General features: G+C 39.2%; 1 protein-coding gene across 3 annotated transcripts in view; it reads right to left on the bottom strand.

Moving 5' to 3' along the window:
• Nucleotides 1–27,802, bottom strand: part of LOC109425342 (Y+L amino acid transporter 2) — a 103,181-nt gene that overhangs the window by 49,752 nt on the left and 25,627 nt on the right. Inside the window, exon 1 of one of the 3 annotated variants that reach the window (XM_062846481.1) lies at nt 25,384–25,906. The exons of the other annotated variants lie outside the window; for them this stretch is intronic. The gene's annotated coding sequence lies outside the window, so the exon portion shown is untranslated. Of the gene's footprint in view, nt 1–25,383; nt 25,907–27,802 lie in introns of those variants that run through there. 3 annotated transcript variants of the gene reach the window in all.

Raw genomic sequence — 27,802 nt, 5'->3', positions numbered from 1 at the left:
CATAAATACCAAAACAAAGTCCTGTAGGAATCCTTATAAGAAATTTTTGAATGGATTACATTCCAGGGAAAAATATCATAAGAAACTCTTTAAAAAACCCGAAAGGACTACTGATGAAATTCTAGAAAAATGTTGAAGGAATCCCAGAAATAAAAATTGGAGGATCCCCAGAATGAACCCCTGGAGAAATATCAGAAAAAGTTCTGGAGGGATTTCAAAAAGTAATCTTGGAAGAATTCCCGCAGGAAATTCTGAAGAAACGGAGATACTCCTATATTTCAAAAGTAAAGTCTTGGTGAATCTTCAACTCGAGTTGGATAAATTTCAACAGGATGTCTAGGCTAAATCCCAAAATGATTTTCTTAGCCCACCTTGTGCATTAGGGCCATTCTAGACCCAAACTGTACACTCCGTCAGCGAGCTGTTCCCATTATAATGCATAAGGTGGAATACTTGAAGGGATCCCCAAAAAAACTCCAGGAGATATTAAAAAAAAAGACATATTGGTTGATCCGAGAAGGAATTTCTGAAGAAATCATAATGGCAAAACTTCTTTTCTCTAAAAATTCTTATCGAATTCCAAAAGATAAACAAGCGGCATGGTACAAGGTAACCTAGAAGAATTCTGGAGGAACTTCTTAGGGAATCCAATATTCTGGAGAAGTTACAAGTGCTTGCTTAGAACAATTCCTGGAGATTTCTTAAAAGTATCCTAGACGAAACTTTTATAGGAATCTGTGAAGATGATACTCGTGGAGAAATACCTTTCGGAAGGAAGTAAACATATCCTTTTTTGTTAGAATATCGAAACTCTGTTCCTGGAGATTAATAATTCCTGGAAGTATGCCATATTTTGAATCGTCGATCAGGGTACTGGAACTGTAATATGCGTCATACTTGCGTTCAACGAAAATAAATTTCCTAAAATGTGATGAAAACCTCTTGTCGGCGTCACATTCAGAAAACTGTAATTTAAACTGGTTGCAGATGTGCTAAAATTAATGTCTTTAACAATTAAATTTCATAGTAAACAGCATATTTTTACTTTTCAAATGCGTTCTACACTAAAACTTCCAATTCATATTAAAATGTTGCAAACTATTTTGTCAAAGAAAATTATTCCGTTTTTATCACTATTCCGTTTTTGTCAACTGAAAATCGCGGACCGTGTTGATAAAAACGGAACATACCTGTATGTCCTGAACTTTTTAAAACATCTAAATTTGTTTATCCTTCCAAGATTTCCTGTACTTTAACATGGTTAACTCCAATATTTCTCTGGTGTTCTGGAATGAAACCAAAATCAAAAATCAAAATCATGATCTCGATCTTTTTCAGAAAAAGTAGTATGGGTCTGTTGAAAGAAATTAGAAAACAAATTGCAGATCTCGTCTGCGTTATTGCCAACATTTTCATTAAAATACATTGTTGATGGATAATTATCTGATTTAAGTTTGGAATTTACGTAGTTAAAGAAGTTTTTTGGGTTGGTTTTTATATCAAGATCAGTGTTTGTGTTGTACTCCTCAAAAGCAACATTGATAGCCAGATTTAACTCATCGCAAAAGCGTACATATTTTATCATATTTTCAGTATTACTGTTGTTTTTGCATGTTTTGTGAGCTTTTGTGGGCTCACGATTTTTTAAGTTTTTTTTTATTTGCGCGTTAAACCAGACAGGGGTTTTTGTATTATTAAGCCGCCTTATTTTTTCAATGACACTTCTTCTGATACAATTTGAAACAGCACCTTATAAAAAACGTCCACAGAAATCTCCACATTCTCTTCATTATTGAGAATAGTTTGCCAATCTATAGCGTTTAGCTTAAGCTTTATATCCCTTTCGGGGCGGAGAGCAAAAAAGTGAAATTTCCAAATTGCTCAACTTTTGCTATCCAGAACTCTTATATATCCCAAAACAGCAACAATTATTTTTTCTCATTTGAAAGAACTACTCTTCATCTTTAGATTTCTAGCTTTGACACAAAATATGCGACAGTTAAAACTTTTTCATGTTTTACAGTTTTTGCCCATTTTTTTGTTTACCTGGTTGTGGTAAATTTCACAGACAATGTAAACAAAAGTTTGTTTACACACAAACAAGTATAAGTAATGGCTGTATACTATCACCGCTACTTTTCCTCATCGTTATCGACGAGATCCCGGTAGGTGCGATTGACCGTGAACCAAATCGTGGATTGCTGTGGCAGCTTATTACCATGGAGCACCTAAATGACTTCGAACTAGCTGATGACGTTCCTCTCCTAGCTCAACGGCGCTCTGATATGCAGAATAAGCTCGATGATCTTGTCAATCGCTTCTCAGCGGCAGGTCTTACCAACAATTTCAACAAGACCAAATCGTTGGATATAAACGCGGTCAACCCTTCCAGTTTTACGGTAGCTGAACAAGCAGCAGAGCATGTTGAAAGCTTCCAATATCTTGGTAGCCTAATGGTGGCCCATGACGGCACCAAGATCGACATAGGTGCACGGATCAAGAAGGCGAGGGAAACAACCAGATTAGTTGACGCATCAAAATCCGATTTTTCAACTCAAACGTATATAATTCGTGCATGGTGGTCTCACAATTGGATCTCCAACGTGGAGCTCCATCGTCGATGTCATCAAAAGCCGATAGCGACTAAAATTCGGGAGCGACAGCGAAAGTGGAGGTGGGTCGGCCATACTCTACGGAGGGGCGGAAACGAAATCTGCAAGCAAGCGTTAGATTGGAACCCAACAGGACATTGCAGCGGAAGCAGACCCAGAGGCTCATGGCGGCGCAGCCTCAACAACGAAATAAAGCAAATCGACAGAAATTTGACCTGGCCACAGGTCAAGCCGATGGCGGGAAATTGCCCAGAATGGAGATCATTCAATTCGGTCCTTTACCGTGAATGCTCAGGATTGAAAGTAAGTAAGTATGAAATCTTATGAAATGCTCCTTTTTATCCTCCTACTATTCAAGTGGATCATTTCACAACAACCACGCATTCAACTCCGATTCCCCTACATTATATCTAAAAACGATTAGCGTCGTGTTTACGCTCTAGTGGACGTCTCGTGAACACGAGAGTTCTCCAAAATTGACCAGCCGAGTCGAAAACAAATCACGTTCGATTGTGGTGTTAAGCGTGTTCGAGGCGAGAGAGCCAGTGAGTGAAAAGAGCTTTAAATTTCAATTGGATACAATGTGATGTGGTGGCTCTGTGTGACGTCAGTCAGCCTGCTTTTCGATACGACGACGACAACGACGACGACGGTAGATCGGACGAACTACGCAACGTGTGGAGTAACGCTGCTGACCGGCTGGGCTGGCTGACGTGCCTCCAAGATATGAAGGTCAGCATGTTAAGTTTTTTGCGCTTCCGCACGAGAAGGTTGTTTTCGGATTGATTTGTGTGGTACACTGGGGGAAGGGAGAGAAATCTGACCAATTGTAGAGTGGACAAGTTGGTACATATTTAAGTCATAGGCAATGATTGATGGAATCGGTTTCAACTATGTTTATTATAAGGACAGTTTGATGAATTTACGTAACTTTACTACTATTTACGTCATTTATTTGACAGCTGAATCCATAGAATAATACATACTTTCTCACAGACTTCAAGTAAGATCTACAGCATAACGAGCTGCGTAATCACATTTTGTAGTAGTGACGCAGTTAAGATCCACGCGAAGCGTAGTTTTGGACAAACGACCACATTGTGTTTATGTATTTTAAACAACAGCCGCAATTCAACCATTTTTTGTACGATTACAAATAGGTCTCAGGGTCACATAATGGAATACAGTTTTGCTGACTTAACCTTGGATTTCTGTATGAGTGACATTGCACTGCAATTCAAAAGTTTCTGTTGGTATTCAATCAACAGTCTGTTTAATAATGCATTAGAGAGTACTGAGATCTGACGACGACTACAAGTCATTATCCAATGGGAATTTAGCGCCAGAATGAAGAAGAACCTGTTCTTGATAGGGAAGGGAACTGCTGAACAGGGGCAGTCAAAACAACCGGAATTTATCAGACGCTCACTCATGCTCGGTGGCAATATTTCGTTTTGTTTCTAAGCAGACAATCATGTAAACAAATATTGTTGTTGCTCGTTCGTTTCTCAGAAAAAAATGCTGCCTGATCGGTAAAAATTACCATCAGCACATCAGAATGGTTTACTCAGCAAAGTTTTCTACATGTAGACATTTTTGAGATGTTATTGAAATTAAGCTTGATAGAACAGTAGTGCATGCGGAAGCTTTTCGTTAATAAACGATTAGCTGGTAATTACAATACACCGATAGTGGTCCTTGCTGGCCTTCAAATATTTTTAGTCATGAACTAGAGGGCCAGAGTATTGATTTTTATGAAATAAAAATCTCAATAACATGAAATGAGCTCACCAGCTAGGCTACCCATTACACCAACAGAAGAAAATGAAGGAGATGCTCAACTCAACAAACGTCTTTAGAATGTTTTGTGTCAATTCCATCACATAGCAGCCGTCATTCCAGCCGCCATCGTGCAAACAAAGTTTACTGCAGATCAAACAGGCAACAACCAACCATTACCGCCGGACACAAACAGTGCAAATTGTGATTCCAATCTCGACATTTATTTTAGCACAACCAACTTTCAATCATCCGCTCTGGGCATTGAACAAATGGGATGTAGTGATAAGATCGAACACGTCGAAGGTCGTGATAACGAGACAAGTTTAATTATTGCGTAGACATGCTTGAAGCCACCGGCAAACGTGTAATATTATTTGATCAGTTTCCAATAATTGAGGCAAAAACAATTTTAACAAAAAATGAAAAGAAATCCAACAACAACTTATATCTTCTTCTTTCATTGTAATACTTGGAACTGAGACTAGCTGGAACGAAAGTGTCAGAAGTGAAGAAGTTTTTGGAAATCACTTTAACGTATTCAGAGATGACCGTGATTTTCGAGAGTCTCAGAAAAAGCCAGGAGGCGGAGTTTTAATTGCAACTTCGTCAAATTTCAATTCCGAATTACACAAAAAAAATCAAAACTTTTGAACATGTGTGAAATCACACATAGCTGATGAAACCCATGTATTTGCATCGGTGTATCTCACACCAGACCACACACATAGCTCGTTAAGATATTACAAGATCAAAACAACAACAGACAAGATTTATCGACCATTTTCTCATAAAAAAAAAATAAATAAAAAATTCAACATCGAACCTACGACCATAAGATTCACAAGCGGCAATGCTTACCACTCAACTGTGGCTCACTGTTATGAATATAATGGGAATAAGAGCATGACGTTCTTCGTTTCCACAGCTCAGAAAGGGGCACATGGCATTTCACTAACATTGAGCCATCTCTGTGAGTGTATGTTTTCCGTTTCGTGTCGGAGAGCAAAATTTGTTCTTATGTAGAAATTTTCAGATATTTCGGCAAGAACAAAAACCGATACCATACCACTTTGAGTTATTCGTGCGATATTCATTCAATTTTTGAATAATACATCAAAATCACATCGAGCTATGGCAGCAAAAAAAAAATGTTCGTTTTGAGCTATGATTTAGATATTCTCGTCTGCTCGGGTTACGTCAAAACCCAATTAAAGTCTTAAAATTTTCCTGTGGTGATGCATCTGTAGGAACTGTAGGAAATAACCCAACCGCTTCCCAAGAAATCTATACAACGTTTTCTGAAGACGAACGTGACCTTGAATTCTTTAATTTTTGCCCAGAATTTTCAAGTGATGTTGGTGTGAACCACCTTCAGGAGCAGGATATTTTACAAGCACTAAAAGATTTAGATGCCTCAAAAGGTCCTGGTCCTGATGGACTTCTCCCAGCTTTTATGAAAGAATTGGCTAAAGAACTTACAGCTCCTCTATTCTGGATTTTTAATATGTCAGTGAAACTTGGAAGTTTCACAAAAATATGGAAAAGTTTATTTCTGGTGTTGAAAGTGCGTTGACATCTATGTGTACAACAGAAACATGTGCTCGATGAACAAATTAAAATCTGAATTATGAAAAGAAATCCACGTACTCCGGTGAGACTCAAGCTCACGACTCCCAATTCGCTAGACGGGCGCTTCTATTCCTTCAAGCTACAGAGTCACTCGACTATCTCCGTCGCCAGTAGGCATAGAACTGAACTCGATTCCACAGTCGCACATTGTTATCTTCTTATCCTTCGGATGAGATTAGATGAACATCTAACACATACACTGGATTCAAGGAATAATAAAACTTGCTCCTCCTAACAGTTTATATGATACAGAATAATCCGGAACTATAAAACAATGCTTATTGTTCTTTGAAAAGATAAATCCGTTAAAGCCCAAAGTGTCTCACAATTTTAATCTTCATAAAAAAAGTTATCATCGGTCAAGTTCCAATAAAATAAACATGGTTTAAAGAAAAAAAAAATTGAAGTCTATGGTGTAGTTACAATAAAATTCTTCAATGTGGCACCTCTACATCCTACATTTTATAACCTCTGTTCTAGCACAACTTTCATACTATCGTTGTATTCTGATTCGTATATACATATACAATGCATCTACATTTAATGAAAGAGAGGATAAATACTCAAGAAGAATAAGAAATTGACTGTCCGATTCCATCACGGTATACTAGAGATATCTACATACGTGCATCACAAAGCATATTTTTCTCTGTTTTTCTTATTCTCCCACTCTCACGCTGGAGGAAGTTCTCATGTAGAAATCCCTGAAAGTCACAAAAGAAATCCCGATAGAAATCCCATTCCGAATCCTCCATGGGAACCTCAAAGAAATCACGAACGAAATTTCGGTTAGTAGCTCGGCAGGACTCCCAGGAAAAGTAGTTGAAAAAATCCCGGGTGGAATCATAGGAGAAATCCCTTGAGGAATGTCAAAAAACGAGAAGAATCTTTGAAGGGATCACAGCAAGAATCCTGACATGCATACCTGAAAGACTCCCGCAAGATTCCCTGAATAAATCTTTGAAAAAATGCAAGGAGAAATCCCTGGAGCAATCCTAGCAGGAACTCCTGAAAGGATCAAACAAAATCCCGGAAAGGATATTTGAAGGAATTGCAGCAGTAATCCTTGAAGGAATGTCCACTAGAGCATTTGTCAGCTCAAGATTTTCTAAAGAAATTCCGGCAGAAACCCCTTAAGGAATCCCGGGAGGATTCCCTTAAGGAATTCTCGGAATCATCTGGTAGAATCCTGAGAGGAATCTCAGATGAAAGCTCGACTGAAAGAATCGCAGAAGAAACCCCGGGAGGAATTACTGGAGAAATCCCAGTAGATTTCCCCAGAGAAATCCCTGAAAAATCCCGAGAAGAATCTATCAAGGAATACCAGCAGGAATCCCGGTACGTATACCCGGACGAATTACACTTGGATCCTCTGAACAGGGATGTTTTCGATCACCTGCCAATCGTTTGACTCATTTGTCCATAACTTAGTTCAGGAGCCTAATATTGAAACGTGATGTTCGGCAAAGTTGTAGATTAGAGTTTTTGCTGCAAATATCATCAAGGACGTCATATTCTACCTCTTATATATACAGCGCTAGAGCGCTAGTACCACCTACTCATACTAAACGATTGAAAAATCCGATCGTTTAGTATAAGTAGGTGGTACTAACACTTTTACGATGTAAATATTAGAGTTAAAATATGGCGTCCTTGGTTAAAATTGTAGGAAAAACTCTAATCTACAACTTTGCCGAACATAACTTTTTAATATTAGGCTTCTGAACTGAGTTATGGACAAATGAGTAAAACGATTGGCAGGTGATCGAAAACATCCTTGCCTCTGAATATAATAGAAATCTTTAAAATACCAGGAGAAATTTGTGAAGTAAATTCAGAAGGAATCTTGGAAGAAATGTCGGTTAGAATTTCTGAAAGAATCCCGTAGAGAATATTTGATGGAATCCTTACAGGAATCTCGGTTGGAAGCTCAACAGGAATCTTTGAAAGAACCACACAAGAAATCCCGGAAGGAATTATTAAAGAAATCCCTGAAAATTAAACCCGGACGAATTTTTGAAGGGATGCCATAGAAAATTGCGGCACGAATACGTAAAAACATTTAAGGTTGCTTGAAGAAATCTCCGCAGATATCTATATTTTTTCAATGTCTTAAGGAATCCCGGAAAGAATTCCTGAAGGTATCTCGAGAAGATCTAATCTTACCGTTTCACTGTCCACCTAACCGTCTTCTCTGCCCTCTATCCCAAACCTCTATCCTATGCTCTATTCTGACCCTACCCATCTACCATAACATCTACTCTATCATCCACTCTACTTTCTACCGTTTCATCCACTCTAATCCTTCACCATATGCTCTACACCAGTCGTGAAAATTCAACCATCGCACAACAATAATGTCAATGTCGCAACCTGTATTTGTTGCGACAATCCACCCAATGCGACATAAGTTTGTCCCAGCTTGGAAATAATAAAATTAACATTGTACACCACGAGTTTAGAGATTTTTAGGCCTTGCGTTGCGATTTTCAAACGGTAACTTCGAGTCGGTAAACACTGCAACTCTGGTGAAGCTCTATCATCAAACAGTTTTGACTTACGTAATAATTGTTATTCACTATTTGAAAAGTACGCAACAAATTCAGCTTCCGTTTTGTCTGCAACAAAAAATTTCGAGATCATGTCTGTTACCAGTAGGGATAAAGAGTAATCGTCGCGCCTTCTTTGTTGCTTGTTTTGTGCCTGTTTTGTCTGACAATTCTCTTCATTGCTCTACACTCTTCTCATTCCTACCATTTACCCTAACCCTCTACCCTACCATCTACTCAGCCTTCACCCTTTTACTGATCAAACCCGACCAATAGATACCCATATTGCTTGGTATCGTAGCTCAAATTACCTTTCCGTGGCCGCCATCTTGGATTATGGTCTGCCATCTTGGATTTCAAAATGGCATCAAATATCGATTTTTGACTTCTACTCATAGAGCCCGATCGATAGATATCCAATCCATATTGCATGGTATCATATCTTAAACTACCTTTCCGTGGCCGCCAACTTGGATTTCATAATAACGTTGGATATACAGTAAGGACCCGATTTTGTCAGCCCCATTTTGCGACAAACTTTTTGCTCTCGTTATCTTACGGTCAAACTTTATCCAATTCATTCATGTTTATCATCAAACTACAGCTTAAGAACAGAACATAAAGGGATAAAAAGTTTGAAAAGTTTTTTAGGTTTTCGAGGAGAGTAAAAAATGTGTTCCGAAAAGGGGCTGACAAAATCGGGTCACTTAATATTTTTGAGTTATACTCATCAAACCCGATAGATATCTGAAGCCGCATGAAGTTAACCCTCGAGCAGTCGCGTCTTTAACTACCTGCAGCGGCGCCCCGCTCACGCTGTGTACCGCATACGAGCATTTTTCATGGTGCGTGTACTCAGTACACGACGCGACCGCTCCCGGGTTAAATAGCATACATTCTATCTTAGCCATATTAGAACCTAAACCACCATCTTGAATTTCAATATAGCACTCTCAACACCCTAAGGAATGTGTAAGCCCAATTTGATTGAAATTGCGTGACGTATTTTTCTTGTGTGATGACAAATAAATTTGTCAACATGATTTGACTTCAGAATTTTATGCTACAAAATGTTTAGTCTAGGTGCATGTTGGCGCAGCACATGAACGGCGTTATCTAGGCGCCCTCAGTAGCAGCAGCAGCGCAGCGATACGTTCAATTCTGTTAGTTTTGCGTCCCTTTCATTATACTGCTACACTGAAATAAATTTTGTTGTTGTTTATACTAGAATTAAGAACTGTACCAACAATTTTCAACCGAATGCAAAATTCTGTTAATTGTACTGAAACATTGTCAATATTACCATGCGTAAAGTACCATTGACTAAAAACATTCTTGATGTTACTATTTTGACATTGTATTTTTGACCATGTTTATCTAAGACGCGCAACATTCAAGTCTACATGGTCGAAATAACAATGCCCAAATAGTAGAATCAAGAATGTTTTTAGTCAACAGTAATACACGCATGGTAATATTGACAATATTTCAGTACAATTAACAGAATTTTGCATTCGGTTGAAAATTGTTGGTACAGTTCTTAATTCTACCATGCACGGAGCCGCCAAACTACCCAAAATTGAGTTCTTTTGACGCAATCCCATAGTTCGGCCCAATAAGCCAAATTTGAGTAAATCGATTAAACTCACACTAGGTAAATTGCCTTCACCTCTAGCAAAAACATTTACTTAACCCTCTAATACCCAAATTTTTGATTTTGATCTAAATGTCATTTTTCGTCATCTAAAATCGATTTAAACATGTTTTTGAAGATGATTCTTTTTAATTCTCAATTTCGTGAATTTTAGTTTTTGATTTTTCAAATTTTTATTTTTGAACATCCCCAAAGTTTTATATTTTTCCTGGAAGCCTATTTGGGGTACGGATTTTTTGAGATGAAAATAATTTGAGATATTATGATTGTTGTTGAAATATTTTTATTTTAATTTTTTTCCATAGAAAATTTTATTTTCCGTGTAATTTTAAGGACAATAATTTTAGAGTGTATTCGATTCCCTTAAACTATAAAACTAGGACAGAATGATTTGGGAAAAATTTAAAATATGTTAATTGCAGTGATTAAATGCAAAATAAACAATGACTTCTAGAAGGTGACTAGAACATCAATTTTTCAATGATTTTTCAAAAATGTAAATACGCTTTAAAATACACCAAAAACCATTTTGAGATATACAAAACAGTCCTAGATATCAGCCAAAAATATAAAAATTTTGATTTTCCACAAAACAAAAATTACAAAAATGCTCAAACTATACCCCGTCTGAAGGCGGTATTGGGTATTAGCACATAACATAAGTGGAACTCTGGCTCAAAAAGTTGATGCCTTTCCGAGTTCGTACGCTGTTATACAGGGCATCGAAATGTCAAATGCATTATAACATTATTGCCATACTATTTTTCTGCATGTATACCATTTTTCATAGATGTAAAGTAAAGCAAAGACCTCATAGATCTAGACTGGCAGCACGTGGAGATCTAAAATAGGACATAAATTGTAATAAAACTTTGTAAACTCAAGTAGAAAGTACGTTTTATGGCTTTGAATATAAAGTAAGATCGATATGTGGAACGTGGATGTGTTATTTCGAAGATTTCAATGAATTTATGACAACATGAATAAGTGGATTTCCAGCAGCTAGTTTTGCGGATATCTTTGATGCCAATCTTCGTTCCTGTATTCTTTGCCAAAACTGGAATACTGGTTGGATCAGATGTTTTTTGTTTACCAAAATAAGTGACAGTTCGATGCCTTTTATAAAAGATATAACAGTTTCGCGTGCTGGAAAAGGACACAACTTTTTCCTTCGCTCTGACCATGGAGTTCCACTTATGTTATGTGGTATTAGAGGGTTAAGAGTAGGTAAATTCAACCCAAGACCCTCCCTCATTCAACCCAAATTTGAGTAAACATGCATTTACCCAAAATTGGCTTATTGGGCTCAAGGACCCCCGTTGGGTAGATGCATCTCTGTTTGTTTTTGACAACATCGGTGAGGGAAAGGGGGAAAACAACCTAATTTTGGGTAACTAGTTTATTCGATATACTCAGCTTTGAGTAAAATCGACCCAAAAATTAGGTAGTTTGATTTCTCCGTGTGGATTCGGTGGAAACGACAACAAAATTTATTTCAGTGTAGCAGCAAGCAGCCAGATGACTATTGTAGCAGTCAAACTGGGCTCCGTGTTGCTAGCCTTTAGCGCATTACACTTTTGTGCACACATTGATCAATTGTCCGTACTATCGCTGCCGCCTATAAAAGCGGCAGCTGATTTCATGTCATGTTAGTTGTAAGCAATAGAACCACCACAGAGCAGGAGCACTGCCTCTTTGTGGTGCGCCAATAAAACGTGAGATTGTAGTTCGAAGTCATTCGTCTTCTCCTTGTCCTCCGGGAGGAAAATACACAACGTGGGGCCCAGTCAACCGCTGGACGAAACAGTGCATTTTTATTGTCAAAATTCAACCTATCTGTAAATTTTGTATCAATAGTTACCTATGAACTTTTTCAATAGTTTTTAAAATTTTAAATGTTTTTAGAGGAATTCCACGGAGTCATGTCAGTCGATCCTGAGCGACCATTTCAAAAATATCTGAAACTTTGCACAGTTTTTCAATTTCATCTAAATCGCCATTTTTCGATATCAAACCTTCATATTCACTCACGACTAACTTTTCAAAAGGGTGTATGCGAAAATAGTTCAAAAATATTCTAAAAGCTGTACAGCAAAAACGGATTGTTCGATTGTTATGAATTTTTCAGCAACGTTAGATAACTAAATGATGATTCCTTAGAAAATATACACTGTAAAAAATTTCTTTTTTTACTATAAAAAAATATGATCTTTGTCACAAAAACTCAAATATCGCAGAACCCTATCTTTTTACCAACGTCAATTTTTTAGGGAAAATGGCCCATTATATCAGCTATCTACCATAAAATTTTGGTGATGGTAAACTGATAAACAAAAAAGTTATGACATTTCAAACATTTCACAATTTTTACATTTAGTAACAAAAAAAAATTTTTTTCTGTGTAAATTATTTCGAGAACTATATTTTGATGCAACTCAACGCTCTCTTGTAGACCGCTTGTGAAAAAAAAATGTTCAAAAGAGTTACGAAATCTCATAGATAAACTGAAAGAGACTGGTTATGCCCAAATTGAATACAAATTTACGCATTTGCACGTCCTGCCGTCTAGACTTTGACAACCGAGCCATCTGTATATCATCGGTAAAGCAGGGCGCAGGAAGTTCGAAAACGACAACAACTGAGAAATTGCCAGAAGTGCTAAGTGCAGAGAGTCATGCCACCGTACCATCAGCGACATCTGTTTAAACAATTTAATCACGCCTCTTTTCAAAAATGCTTTGAAATATACTTCAACATTTATACCCATTTCAATATTTTTAACGTTGCAAAACACGCTTTCAACATTCATCTTGAAGAAGAGGGAAAACACTTGTCCTCAAATGTAACAGCAAATTAATCAATAAACGACTAATGCGCGGAGGGCGTGATAAAATCGGAACAGTACTGTACATATAATATACATAATACATAATAAAAACAGATTGTTTTACTTACGCAAGGCCATTAACAATAAAATCAGCATCAAACTGCGCTTTCCGGCCGAAATAATTTACACTAAAAAAAATTATTACTAAATGTGAAAATTGTGGAATGTTTGAATTGTCATAACTTTTTTGTTTATTAGTTTATTATCACCAATTTTTTATGGTAGATTGCTAATACAATGGACCGTTTTTCCTAAAAAATTACATTGGTAAAAAGATAGGGTTTTGAGATATTTGAGTTTTTGTGACAAAAATGATATTTTTTAATGTAAAAAAAAGATTTTTTTTCACAGTGTACATTTTCTTAGGAATCACCATTTAGTTATCTAACTTTGCTGAACAATAAAATCTGCATCTAACTGCGATTTCTGATCGAAATAATTTACACAGAAAAAAATATTTACCAAATGTGAAAATTGTGAAATGTTTGAAATGTTATAACTTTTTTGTTTATTAGTTTACCATCACCAAATTTTTATGGTAGATTGCTAATACAATGGACCGTCTTCCCTAAAAAAATTACGTTGGTAAAAAGATAGGGTTTTGAGATATTTGAGTTTTTGTGACAAAAATGATATTTTTTAATGTTAAAAAAGATGTTTTTTCACAGTGTATATTTTCTTAGGAATCACCATTTAGTTATCTAACTTTGCTGAAAAATTTATTGCAATCGAACGAACCATTTTGGCTGTGCAGATTTTTGAATATTTTTGAACCATTTTCACATACACCCTTTTGAAAAGTTAGTCGTGATTCAAAATAAAAATTTGATATCGGAAAATGACGATTTAGATGGAACTTAAAAACTGTGCAAAGTTTCAGTTCAATAGAAAATCATGAATTAAAAAATTTCCTTAATTTTGATGCTGTTGCTTGGAATCGCTCTTTAAGTTTATCACAGAAAAATGAAAACAGTCGCTTGAGAAATAATCTAAAGTTGGCAATCTAAAGTTGTGGGAAAACGGCTTTGGTGCATTATACACATACATCTATCTATATATATATATATATATATATATATATATATATATAAATGCAGTGGCATACGTGGGACCACGCATAACTTGCGAACGGAGGGTCCGATTTGGGTCGTCTTAATTTTTTTCTGTTAGTTTTCACCGAAGGAAGGTTTATGATCCGTAAAACCTGGATAAATCGAGAGTTTTTGAAAATCCATTCTTCATACATTTTGAACGGGGACTTGGACTTGGCTAAAGACTTGAAACGTCAAAAAACGCAGTAGGCAAGACAAAGTTTGCCGGGTACAGCTAGTATAAACCTGTATAAACATACAAACAGACAAACATATGAGCATACAAGTATATAAGCGTACAAACATACATACACATAACATAAGTGGAACTCCATGGTCAGAGCGAAGGAAAAAGTTGTGTCCTTTTCCAGCACGCGAAACTGTTATATCTTTTATAAAAGGCATCGAACTGTCACTTATTTTGGTAAACAAAAAACATCTGATCCAACCAGTATTCCAGTTTTGGCAAAGAATACAGGAACGAAGATTGGCATCAAAGATATCCGCAAAACTAGCTGCTGGAAATCCACTTATTCATGTTGTCATAAATTCATTGAAATCTTCGAAATAACACATCCACGTTCCACATATCGATCTTACTTTATATTCAAAGCCATAAAACGTACTTTCTACTTGAGTTTACAAAGTTTTATTACAATTTATGTCCTATTTTAGATCTCCATGTGCTGCCAGTCTAGATCTATGAGGTCTTTGCTTTACTTTACATCTATGAAAAATGGTATACATGCAGAAAAATAGTATGGCAATAATGTTATAATGCATTTGACATTTCGATGCCCTGTATAACAGCGTACGAACTCGGAAAGGCATCAACTTTTTGAGCCAGAGTTCCACTTATGTTATGTGATACATATATTGACTTTTGTATGTATTGATTAACAACTCTGCCGAAGAAATGGACATTAAACTATTAATCATTGTCAAGATTCCAGGGAAATGAGTTTCTTTCGCATTGGAAATGAAGCTCATAGATCGTGACAACATGTAATCTTTGCAGCATCGTTTGAGCCACCTAGTGAACCAGTCATAAACTATATAGTCAACTATGAACAAGGTATGGATGTGGAGAACATTTTCTCTGAATAAAATATTCTAAAATTTTGCTCAATTCTGGAGATATTTACATCAAAAGGACTGTTTTTTTATAGGACGCTGGGCGGGTATGGGTTAAATGAACATAGTTGGTTATGGATAATAATTTAGTAGATTAGTGGAATATTATACTGTCACATATGTAGCTCTTAAGAACTGATCTTTGAAGTTAGTTTAGTTTGTCTGGACTATCCCTGGACTATCTGGACAACATCACAGTTTATAGTGCAAATAACCACTGTAACGGCTGTAGATATCAAGGACCTCAGGACAGTTTGGACGACTCCGGATATTCCTGAATGATAAAGTAATATCTATCAGTCTTCGATAGATCCACCAAGTATAGTTTATTAGACGACGTTACTATGTATAAAGGATATGACTACTGCTACAAGTGTAGATCTCTGAAATTCTGCTCTTCTGAGTAGTTTGGTTGATCCGGAATATCACAATAAAATTTTCGAATAATTTCTACAAATCTATGGGCTTTAGATAATAGTTAGATATGTGAAGTTATAGCTCATAGCGAAAATCACCTATATGACAACAACTGTAAATATTAAGGACAAAACTCATGGATAGTTTGACCAACGCTGAATATCCCAAAAGTATATAAAAATTCATACCAGTCTTTAAAAAGGTTCAGTAGTTTTTGTTAACTATATAACGCCACTCTGTATAGCGGGTGTGACAATTGTTTTGAGTATACATCTGACATTCAAAACTCTAAACTAGTTTGGATGACCTACATTTTCCTTATGATTTCTAGGATGTCAATGATGTCTCAAGCCCAATTACTCATTTTTTTCAATGGAGGAGAGGTTTTGCAATAACTGTACTAAAGCCAAAGCTTACTTTTATCGAATAAGTGATTTTATACAGCTATTATTTTTTATTAATGCAACCTACACGAAACCAAACCCGAGATATATTTAGTTTTTTTTTTGAGACGATCTCATATTGATACTCATTCACTTATGACCAAGGGGACGGCATCCTATTTTTTCACTATGGAGTTTGACAGGTTGGATTGTGCTTCCTTACGTGGAGCATAAATTTATGCTCCAGCCAAAATATTCACCAACACAGTCGTGAAATTTGAATGTTTACCTTTTTTACGAGGGATATCGGTGCAAAACGCTCACATCACATTAGATCTCATAAAAGTGTTGACCATGAAAAAGCTGCATTATTTGATAATTTTCAATTTGAGAGTGTCGATCTTTAGGTAAAGTTTCTACAGAGAGTGAAAATTCTTTGTGAAAAGTCACACAATACCTCTTTTTGCAAACTTTGTTCGCCAAAGTGCGTTTTTCCTTACTTTCTCCCGCTGCTGTATTGAGTGAATGTTGGTATTAGTGTGCTCTGGTAGCGCATGATAATGGCTAGTTTCCACTTCGTACGTACTGTGCAAAAAGATAGGACAAGTAATGGTCAAGTAATGATTCCGCTTCAAAATTACTTGAGCGGTTCGCAGATGGCAAGTAAGGATAAAAGTGTAACACTCATAACGCCTCCCGTGCGAATCAAATGGAACTGTCACTTTACCTTGCGGAAAAATTGTCCGCGCTATTATTCTGTAAGGAAAAGTAACGTTTCTCCCCATACTGGATCAGTTGTCAAAATTACTTGCGGAAAAAGAGGGAATTTTACTTGAGCGCTCTACTTGGCAACACGAAACTTAGCTTAAGCGGCAACAAAATCAGATCATCGTAGCATCCCCGTGCTTATGACCGAACCAATCCGTCTATTAGCATCAGGCTTCAACATAACCGTAAAATTTTCTTCAGTCCGCGAATCGAGTGGGATTGATGTTTCGAAAAATACGAAATTGAAAAAAACCGGATTGCGATTAAACAAAGCTTGTTTGGAAACTGCTTAGAACTAGATACGAACGAGCGAGCGAGAAAGTTCAAAGCCCCTGAAGCACGTTTCGCATTATAAGTCGTCGCATAAAGTGCGTGGCCCTGTGCCTGTGCGATCGTCACTCGGAAGTTTCTACGCAGTCCGGTGAAGCCTAAGTCCTATAGCCGGACGGCGTTTTCTTTTTTCGAGCGTAAAATAAGACACAAACAATCATGGCTAGGCTGTGTTGAATCCAGGAGATAAATATGCCACATAACCTTTCCCAACAATCTACCACTGTCAGCTTCCCGACAGTTGTTATTGTTTTCTGTTTACTATGGTTGAGAGTGCGTGCTTATTTGTGAATGTTTTGGTTTCTTATCACACTGCACGGTAAAAATTCTGCACGCTAGATGTAAGGGGAAAATCCCTTAACTATTCAATGTCGTAATCAACATGATCAGAAGTGCTTTTCCTTTGAGATCGCAATGCTGTCAGTGTTGATTTGAGGACCAAAACAAACCCACCAGAGAAATCAACAGAAAATCCCTTCGATTTGCACTACTGTAAAAAGCAATACGATCCAAAGTGAAAAGTTGTTGATTTGGTAATGACTGTTTTGGGCATGAAAGTAAATATAGATGACAGGCGGTAGAAAGTGCTTCGCTTCGATTCGCACCTCTCTAACAGATGTGAAGCAGTGTAGTGGTAACATAGTTGATCGTGACTCTAAAGGTCCTGGTATAGACTCTGGGTGCGGCTGTACACATTTTTTTTTTAAATTTTAGTTTTGAAATCAAAACATTGTCAACAACGAATTGATGTGAAATTACATTAAAATTGAAGAGGCATTGGATGTTCTTTGTCAAATGATATGTAACTGATAACAAACTGATTGAACAGTAGTGCGAATTCAAGTGCCAATCAGTTTATATCACAGTGCAGATTTTTTACCGTGTGGTATTTCGACACTGCAGCGAAAACAAAGTGCCGCAGTTGTTGTGTACCCTGTGTACCTTAGATTAGGCGGGTAAAAATTCTGGTGCAATTGCAGTCTAAACTAGATCTGGCCTTACGCCACTCGTTTTAGCACGCTGTGTATGGAATTATCACAAGATGCTAACGCATCAAAAGATGCTAACGTGCGAAGTGAGGTTGCTGCGCGAGATAAAACTGCTAGATTCTCTGAATACGCAGTTTTCTGAATAAATATAGGTAAGCAGATGAATTCATTATGATCGACGAAACGACACAATCCAACTTTTTGTTTTCTATCAATCCATCAGTTGATACAGATAGACCCTTTATCATTATCAATTGATAGAAGTTTTTCTGATAGTATTATAATCTTCGAAAGAGATACTATTTTTCTCTATCCCTGATAGAAGGAATTATATCATTGATATTATCACTGTTAGAAAAGAGCTGATACTATCAGTTGCCCAAAATGGTAGTATTAATGATCACTATGATTGATTCACTATAATTGATAGTATCCTCTTTATATCTGATCAGTTTGGTGCCTGTTAGGAAGCAATGCTATAACAGACAGAGATATTCTCGGAGGAATTCATTAAGCTCTTGCTCTTATCGTTGCTAGCGGCTAGCAACAGCATAAGTCGTTAAATACGAATTTGCATGATCGTACATGTGCTTTACTCCTAATTCTGAACTCATAGGAGTCGAGTTGACTACACTCTTTACGAAACGAAGAATCGCTTCTTATGTGTACCGGTATACTACCAAATTTGCAGCATGTGCTCCGGTTGCCAAGCTTGGACCCGAATTTAACCTTTCAAAAGGTGCCCTCTGTTGAATGTCATGCTTGGCAAAAAATAAGCTTGCCATAGAGCCTCAGTTAAGGTTCGTTCCACTAACGGTGACGAGATGATCTCCGCAACAACAGACACGGCGAGATTTTTTTTTCTTCCGTCGTGAATGGATAATTTCGGCAATCAAAGCAAATTATGCGCGATCATTCTGCCGGTCGGCGTTGGTGTGGACAACGACAATAAGATAAGCTGGAGCAATTGGCTAAAGAATTGGACGGAATTGGAGCTCAACGATCACCACGCACCACCAGGTCGTTGAAAGTGAAAACGGGATTTGCGTATTCAAAAGAGCTTTATGGGAGACCATGTTGCGTGCCGTGCATGTAGTAAGGGTTAGTTGCACTAGGGGAAACCCCATAAACCGAGATCTAACTGGATTTGTTGTTCATTAGCACATGGCTAACCAAGCAGCTCAGCTGTGGGCTTTTTTTTTAGGATTACACCATCAGCAAAAAACCCAAGCGGTGTGTTAGTAAAACGTCTGACTGCATATGCTATAAAAGGAAGGGATGGCGGGGCATAATGCGGTTCTTAGGAATAGGAACATAAGGTTTCTTTTGGAGTCATAAATCAACACAATAATTACTTTTTATCACTGGTTTCGACACTATGCCATACGATTTGACTGAGTCCCCTAGAAGGTTGTAATAAATCCAAATTTTAGTTCAAAACTACAAAAAATCTCTTTACGTACAGTAATTACTGGTGAGTTACTGGTGAGGGGGGGGGGGGGGTTTGCTTCGGCAAACCTGAGCGTCTGTTCTCCAGGAGGAGCGGCTCACAACAGCGTCTGATCCCCATGTTAGGGGCGGCTGATCTACGTCCGAGTGCCAGAAAAGGGCTCTAAGCTCAACTGTGCACTATGGTCCTCCGGAAAGTAGGGGGTTGGTGTCAGGCCCTACGAGCCAGCCGTAAAAAACCATTGTAGCGGAAAATCAGCAACAGAATAATACGAACCGAGACCAACGGCAACGACCCCAGCGAAAAAAAAGAACTTGCGATTGGAAACTCGGTACGTGGAACTGCCGATCTCTCAACTTCATTGGGAGCACCCGCATACTCGCCGATCTACTGAAGGACCGCGGGTTCGGCATCGTAGCGCTGCAGGAGGTGTGTTGGACAGGATCCATGGTGCGAACGTTTAGAGGTAATCATACCATCTACCAGAGATGCGGCAACACACGCGAGCTGGGAACAGCTTTCATCGTGATGGGTGATATGCAGAGGCGCGTGATCGGTTGGTGGCCGATCGACGAAAGAATGTGCAGGTTGAGGATCAAGGGCCGATTCTTCAATTTCAGTATAATAAACGTGCACAGCCCACACTCCGGAAGTACTGATGATGACAAGGACGCATTTTACGCGCAGCTCGAACGAGAGTACGATCGCTGCCCAAGCCACGACGTCAAGATCATCATAGGAGATTTGAACGCTCAGGTAGGCCAGGAGGAGGAATTCAGACCGACGATTGGTAAGTTCAGCGCCCACCAGCAAACGAACGAAAACGGCCTACGACTCATTGATTTCGCCGCCTCCAAAAATATGGCCATACGTAGCACCTTTTTCCAACACAGCCTCCCTTTTCGTTACACCTGGAGATCGCCACAGCAGACGGAATCTCAAATCGACCACGTTCTGATTGACGGACGGCACTTCTCCGACATTATCGACGTCAGGACCTATCGTGGCGCCAACATCGACTCCGACCACTATCTGGTGATGGTTAAACTGCGCCCAAAACTCTCCGTCATCAACAATGTACGGTACCGGCGTCCGCCACGGTACAATCTAGAGCGACTGAAGCAATCGGATGTCGCCGCAGCATACGCGCAGAATCTCGAAGCCGCGTTGCCAGACGAGGGCGAGCTCGATGAGGCCCCTCTAGAAGACTGCTGGAGTACAGTGAAAGCAGCCAACAATGACGCAGCAGAGAGCACCATCGGGTACGTGGAACGGAATCGACGGAACGAATGGTTCGACGAGGAGTGCAGAACGGTTTTGGAGGAGAAAAACGCAGCGAGGGCGGTAATGCTGCAGCAAGGGACTCTACAGAACGTGGAACGTTACAAACAGAAGCGGAAACAGACCCGCCTCTTTCGGGAGAAAAAGCGCCGCCTGGAAGAAGCGAGGTGTGAAGAAGTGGAACTGCTGTGCCGTTCCCAAGAAACACGGAAGTTCTATCAGAAGCTCAACGCATCCCGCAAGAGCTTCGTGCCGCGAGCCAAAATATGCTGGGATAAAGACGGAGGCCTCTTGACGGACGGACGTGAGGAGATCGAAAGGTGGAAGCAGCACTTCGATCAGCACCTGAACGGCGTGGAGAACGTAGGCACTGGAGCCCACGGCAACGGAAGAAACAACGACGCCAGTGCAGCGGAGGACGGGAACGAACCAACTCCCACGCTGAGAGAAGTTAAGGATGCCATCCACCAGCTCAAAAACAACAAAGCGGCTGGTAAGGACGGTATCGCAAAAGAACTCATCAAGATGGGCCCAGAAAAGTTGGCCACCTGTCTGCATCGTCTGATAGTCAGCATCTGGGAAACCTAACAGCTACCGGAGGAGTGGAAGGAAGGGATAATTTGTCCCATCCACAAGAAAGGCGACAAGTTAATGTGTGAGAACTTTCGAGCGATCATCATTTTGAATGCCGCCTACAAAGTGCTATCCCAGATCATCTTCCGTCGTCTTTCACCTAAAGTAAATGAGTTCGTGGGAAGTTACCAAGCTGGTTTCATCGACGGCCGGTCGACAACGGACCAGATCTTCACCGTACGGCAAATCCTCCAGAAATGTCGTGAATACCAGGTCCCAACACATCACCTGTACATCGACTTCAAAGCGGCATACGACAGTATCGACCGCACAGAGCTACACGCTATGTCCAAAGGGAAGTGAAAAAAAGTGCTAGAGCCATGTTTTTGGACTTCTAGATTCAGAAAATGTATGGTTTAAAATTATCCATCTTGGGTTTTTTCCCCATACATTTTTATATGGGACGAAATTGACCTAAAAATGACTTTTTTCGATATTTGTATGGGAAAATAGTGAAAAAAATAACAATATAAAAAAACCCAATATGAAATATTTTAAACCGCACAGATTCTGAAACTAGAGGTCCAAAGCTACGATCCTAGGGAATAACATTTGAGGTACATTCGATTTTCATAAAACTTCCCTTTGGACATAGCGTGAGCTATGGAAAATTATGGACGAGAACAGCTTTCCCGGGAAGCTGACTAGACTGATGGACTTTCCTGCCTACTATTCAACATCGCCCTGGAAGGTGTTATGCGACGAGCCGGGCTCAACAGCCGGGGTACGACCTTCACGAAATCCAGCCAATTTGTCTGTTTTGCGGATGACATGGATATTATTGCCAGAACATTTGGAACGGTGGCAGAACAGTACACCCGCCTGAAACGTGAAGCAGCAAAGGTCGGACTGGTGGTGAATGCGGCTAAGACAAAGTACATGCTGGTAGGTGGGCTTGGGGGAGACAGGGCAATCCTTGGCAGCAATGTTACGATAGACGGGGATACTTTCGAGGTGGTAGAAGAATTCGTCTACCTCGGTTCCTTGCTAACGGAGGAGAACGGTGTGTGGCGGAGAAGGATGAACCACGAGCTCGCTGCACTTTACGGCGAACCCAGCATCCAGAAAGTGGCCAAAGCCGGAAGGATATGGTGGGCAGGGCATGTTACAAGAATGCCGGACAACAACCCTGAAAAGTTGATTGATTGATTGATTTATCTTTATTTGAGAGACTTTCAGCCCTTGGCTGGTTCGTCTCTTCCCTGCAAAGTTGGTGTTTGCTAACCATCCGGTTGGTTCAAGAAGGCGTGGAGCGCAGAGAGCACGATTGGCGGACCAGATGGAGCGTGATCTGACGAGTGTTGGGCGTGACCGACGTTGGAGAGCTGCAGCTGCAAATCGACTATTATGGCGGCAAATTGTTGATTCAGTATTAGGGTGCTAGTACCAGTTATCGCACTACCTAAGAAAAACTATTTCTACAAAAATAAGAAGGAGACCGACGAATGTAAACAATAAGTCAAATGATTGATTAGTTTTCATACTTTACAGGAAAAATATAAAAACGGAACCAAAACTACTTTTAGTATGTATTACGGCGTGTGCCAATGATAGGAACCCTGTACCAGTTATGGACACATTTGTCAATTTGGGTTCCACTTCGCACTATTTACATGCATTCCTTATGGGATTTGCCATAACTGGTACACTATGGCGAAATAGGGTGCAAGGAGGCCGAAAAGATAAGGAAAATGTATTTCTACCATAATATGAGCAAATTGTGAAGTTTCAATGATTGCAATCATCTTTTGTGATCGTAATCTGTTGTTCACAAAATTTTTCTTGTTGATTTGTATCTTTAAAGGTTGAAAATAGTTGGTATTTGTAAGGTATTCCCGTATGCTCGGGAATCGCTGAATTCTTCCACATTTTTTAACAAAACTCCTCCGAAAATGAAATAAATAGGATTTCAGCAGGATTTTTTTCATATGGGGTCTTTGCAGGAGTACTATCCGGGATATCAAGCAGAGATTTTCTCGACATGCTTCCCGAGTTTCTCGCTGGATTTCTCCCGAAATTTATCCAAAGTTCCTCCAGAAAATGTCTCTTAACCTTTCAGGACGCGCGCCATCAAGCAGCTGAAACTGCACCGCGCTCGCGCTGTATACGACGAGCGAGGTTTTTTGGTAGTGTTGTACTTTTTACAACGGCGCGCGTCCTGAAGAGTTAATGTTTTTTTTTGGTGATAGCTTTCCAACAGTTTCTCTCGGGTTTTTTTGTGATGTTCTTGCCTTCCGAAGTGCCTCTCGAGATTTTTCCAACAGGTCTTGATGGAATTTCCTTCAAGATTTTACCTGGATTTATCCCGACATGTCTTGAAAAGTTTTAACAAAGTGCTTCGTAAGTTATCTCAGTGAGATATTAATGGAAATAAGTCTTGGAAAATCCCTGCAAGAACTTCGGCAGCAACTACTAAAGAAATTCCTAAAGGGGCCCCCAATTACGGGATGATTTCCTTTAGGGATTTCGGAAAGAACTCTAGGAATTATCCCGAAAACAACTACAAGGAAAACTTAAAAAAAAAACTCTGAAAGAAATCACGGGATGAACTCTATGAGACATATAATAAATAGCTCTTGTGGAAATCAAATACCCAAAGGTTGATCTAAAGACTTCCAGGAGAAAATGTTAGAAGAAAGTCCAGGATAGAACTATGAAAACCTCTGGAAGACATCACAGCACAAACACAGAAATGAATACACTGAGACAAGTCCTGGAAGAGATTCCGAGAGAAATCTCAAATAAAACTTGAAAAGAAATCCTTCGAGAAACTGTAGAAAATATGTCAGCTGAAATATCTGTAAAAAATCCAGGGATGAGCTCACTAGCATTTTTTGAAGAAATTACAGGAGATACTTCAAAAGAAATCACGGAAAAATCTCCAGCTAAAATTTGTGAAAATTCGCTGAAGAAATCTTTGGAGTAGCTCTATTAGAATTCCCAAGAAAAACTCCTGCTGAAACTCTGGGAGAAATCCCGACAAGATCCTGCGGTCTTCTCAAGAGGAACACCAGAAGGAATTGAGGAAAATCTTCAACAGGATTACTTTTGGGATTCCATCTAGGAGAAATTTCACCATATCATTTGAGTTAAATTCTGAGAGAAACCCTTGTAGACATCTTGGGATAAACTCTGGAAGAAATCTCACGACAATTACTTTGGGTAAAACGCGGGAAGAACTCCGGGAAAAATACAAGAGAGATACTGAAGGTAATAACGGGAAAACCTCTAGAAAAAAATCTGTAGGATCCCCGTGAGAAACTCTAGGAAAAATGTTAGAATTCAGGAATCCTGGAAGCTTCTCATGGTAAAATCCCAGATAGAATTGTTTGAATCTTCAAAATTCTGTCAAAGTGCAATGAGCTAACTGAATGTGCAAAACATGGTGATATCGTTTCCTAATACCTACTTAAAACAAATTAAACTAAAATTAGAGATTGATTCTCGCACTTCTCGTACTGTAAACTTGTACAACGTACAGTAAACCAACATTTAACATTCCATTCAATCCAACGATCTTCAAACCAGACATCCATCTCATCAAATGTGCAAAAATTTACCCCTTCTTCTCCAAACTTATTCATTCGAGATGGACCTCACGTCGTCGTCGTCGTTGTCGTCATCGCGACTAGACAAAAGAAGCCACATGATTGCTTTCAAGATTTCGTTTTCTCAAAAAACAGGGGTTCGCTTCAAATCGCGATGCGCGATTGCTCGGTGCTTGGCTTCGTCCTTCGCACTGAACCCTTTCGTTTAGACAGAGCAAACAAACGTAAAAAAAATCGCCAACATACCGTTCTTCTGCTGGTGGTTGCCGTATGTGTAGTTGCTGGTTCAGCCGAAGAAGAACGAACGATTTATCCTCGAGCGATGTAAATTAGGGGTCACTGTTTGGTCGAGTTTTCCTGGTTGGCGTTATAACTGTTTGACTGCTGTTTTGAAGCTCTCTGGCAGTTTGTTTAACACTAAATTGGATACTTTTTTTTATCACAAACACTTTCCGTATCAGCTCAGCTTCCCAGTTTTTGGATACCGCACCGCTATTTTGATCACAAAATTCCGGCGAGATGATTCTCGGAAGATTACATCACATTCACTATCTTCACTTCACACCCCGTTGTTGGAATTCCAAATTCCAAACCGATATCCATTCAAGCACAAATCAATTTGAATTCGCACGAAATTACACACGCGCTTCAGGGAACTTCGCGCGCGCGCCAAACGAAGGCAACGTCGACAACGACCGGATCGAATTGACCAACAAGCAACGCGCGGTTTGTTGCTCACTCAACGAGCGACCGTTTTCGAATGGATTCAACGATCGCAACGGGCAAACCAGCAGGCTCCTTCCGCCGCCGCCGTCGTCGTCGGCGTCCTCATTGATGTCGGCGCCCGGCGGCGCGGTGGCGTCGTTATTCGCTTCCGAATGAATGGGCGTCTCCGGTAAAAGGGAACTCACCATCGCGACGCATTGGTTATTTGATATTCGAGCAGTTTCATGCTTCGTTCTGCCGCCCGCCGTGTGGAGGCAATCGAGGCAAATCAGCAAAAGAGCTCTTTTGATTCCGTTCATCCAAACGACGACGACGGACGCGGCGCCACCGATTCCGACGCATTCATTTTGCGTTATCAATGCTGGAACCGGGTTAGACAGGTGTGTGCGAATGCATGCCGGCTTTGGCTTTATTCAGTCGCTTCAGCTCACGTGCTTTGTTATAGGGTATGTGTTCCATCATTAATCTCACGCTCCCATATTCATCCTATTCGAAAACAAGCGATTACGGCACCGATTGATTCCGTTCTTTTTGTTTTCATGGGTGCTCACTTCTAACAAAAAATACAAAAATAAGAAACAAAACAAACAGCGCTTCAATCCTCTGATTTTCGTAGGATGAAAATGGGAGCCACATACTTAAGAAGGGAACCAATACCCTACTATGTACTGGACTGGCGGAGTAAATTTACATATTTCAATCGAAAGACTAGATCTAGCAGCCGATGCTGGGTGGATAATAGTTACACTAGTTTACAAAATAAAACGAAAGTCGTGAACTTCTGTCAACGACCAAAATTTTTGAAGCACAATTTAGCACTGATTTCGAAACCGTGCTTCAAAAAATTTCAAGTAGAGCAGTTTTTGAGTTTTAATTCAATATCGTGTTATACAACTTTTAAAAATATGGAATTTATTAAAATTCAAGTATCTTGCGTTTTGTTCAACCAATTTCAAATCTTTTTCCATGAATTAAAAGCTGAATACAATACCATTCGATCATCTGAATGCAGGTTTTGCGTCAGATTGCGTCAGATTGATGAAATTTTAGCCAAATTTTCAAAAATATATGAAGAAATGTATTTTTTACAATAAGAAAAAAAAACAATCTAAAAATTCTCTCTCAACGTTTATTTGACATATCATATGTAGGCGAGTTACAGTAAAAAATTCAGCTCAATCGGAGCATTTATTACGGAGAATGAGATGTGTGAAGTGAGCGACGTTGCTTAAAAATAGAACAAAAATCGATTTCAAATCATCAACCTTGTATGGGAAGTCGAAAAAATTTCTGCTCTACTGGAATTTTTTTCCTTCGCGTTTTCGAACTCAGGGCATGATTCTACTCCAAAAATGATCATCAGCTTACCGAGTTCAAAAATGCTGTAAACTAGTGTTATTTATGTAACGAGTTGCAAAAAGTTGATTTTTTCAGCACGAGTCATACATTTATCCAACGAGCAATGTTCCCTGATATCGTCCAACGAAGCTTGCCGAGTTGAAAAAATATGAAGAGTGCTGAAAAAATCGAGCTTTGCAACGGACTCCATACACAATTTTTTGTAATTGCGTTGCGTTTTCCCCTAGGTTTTCCCCTACTTTTCACTCGCGATTTCAATGATAAAACGGTCTACTTTTCTTCACTAAAACAAAAGTGCCGAAAAGTACTACTTTTCGGCACTCTTAAGAGTGCTGAAAAGTAGCACATTTGGGCACCCTTGCCAGAACCCACTTTTCGACAACTTTCGCGGCTACCATAGACCTGGACACAGCTGCTGCTTCTACATCCTCAGAGCAGATCAAATCCGAATTAGGACTATTCAGATTCTGATAAGGATCTTTTAGGACTATAGCAGATCAGGCGCAGAAACAGCAGCTGAAACTTCTTTTGCTGTTGTCCATGCTGCGGTATGACGACGGGAGCTTGCAAATTTCTGACA

The sequence above is a fragment of the Aedes albopictus genome, chromosome 1 (genome assembly GCF_035046485.1).
Source record: "Aedes albopictus strain Foshan chromosome 1, AalbF5, whole genome shotgun sequence".
Taxonomy (NCBI): Eukaryota; Metazoa; Arthropoda; class Insecta; order Diptera; family Culicidae; genus Aedes; species Aedes albopictus.
Note: the sequence above shows the minus strand (reverse complement) of the source record. Positions and strands in the feature narration are given on the sequence as shown.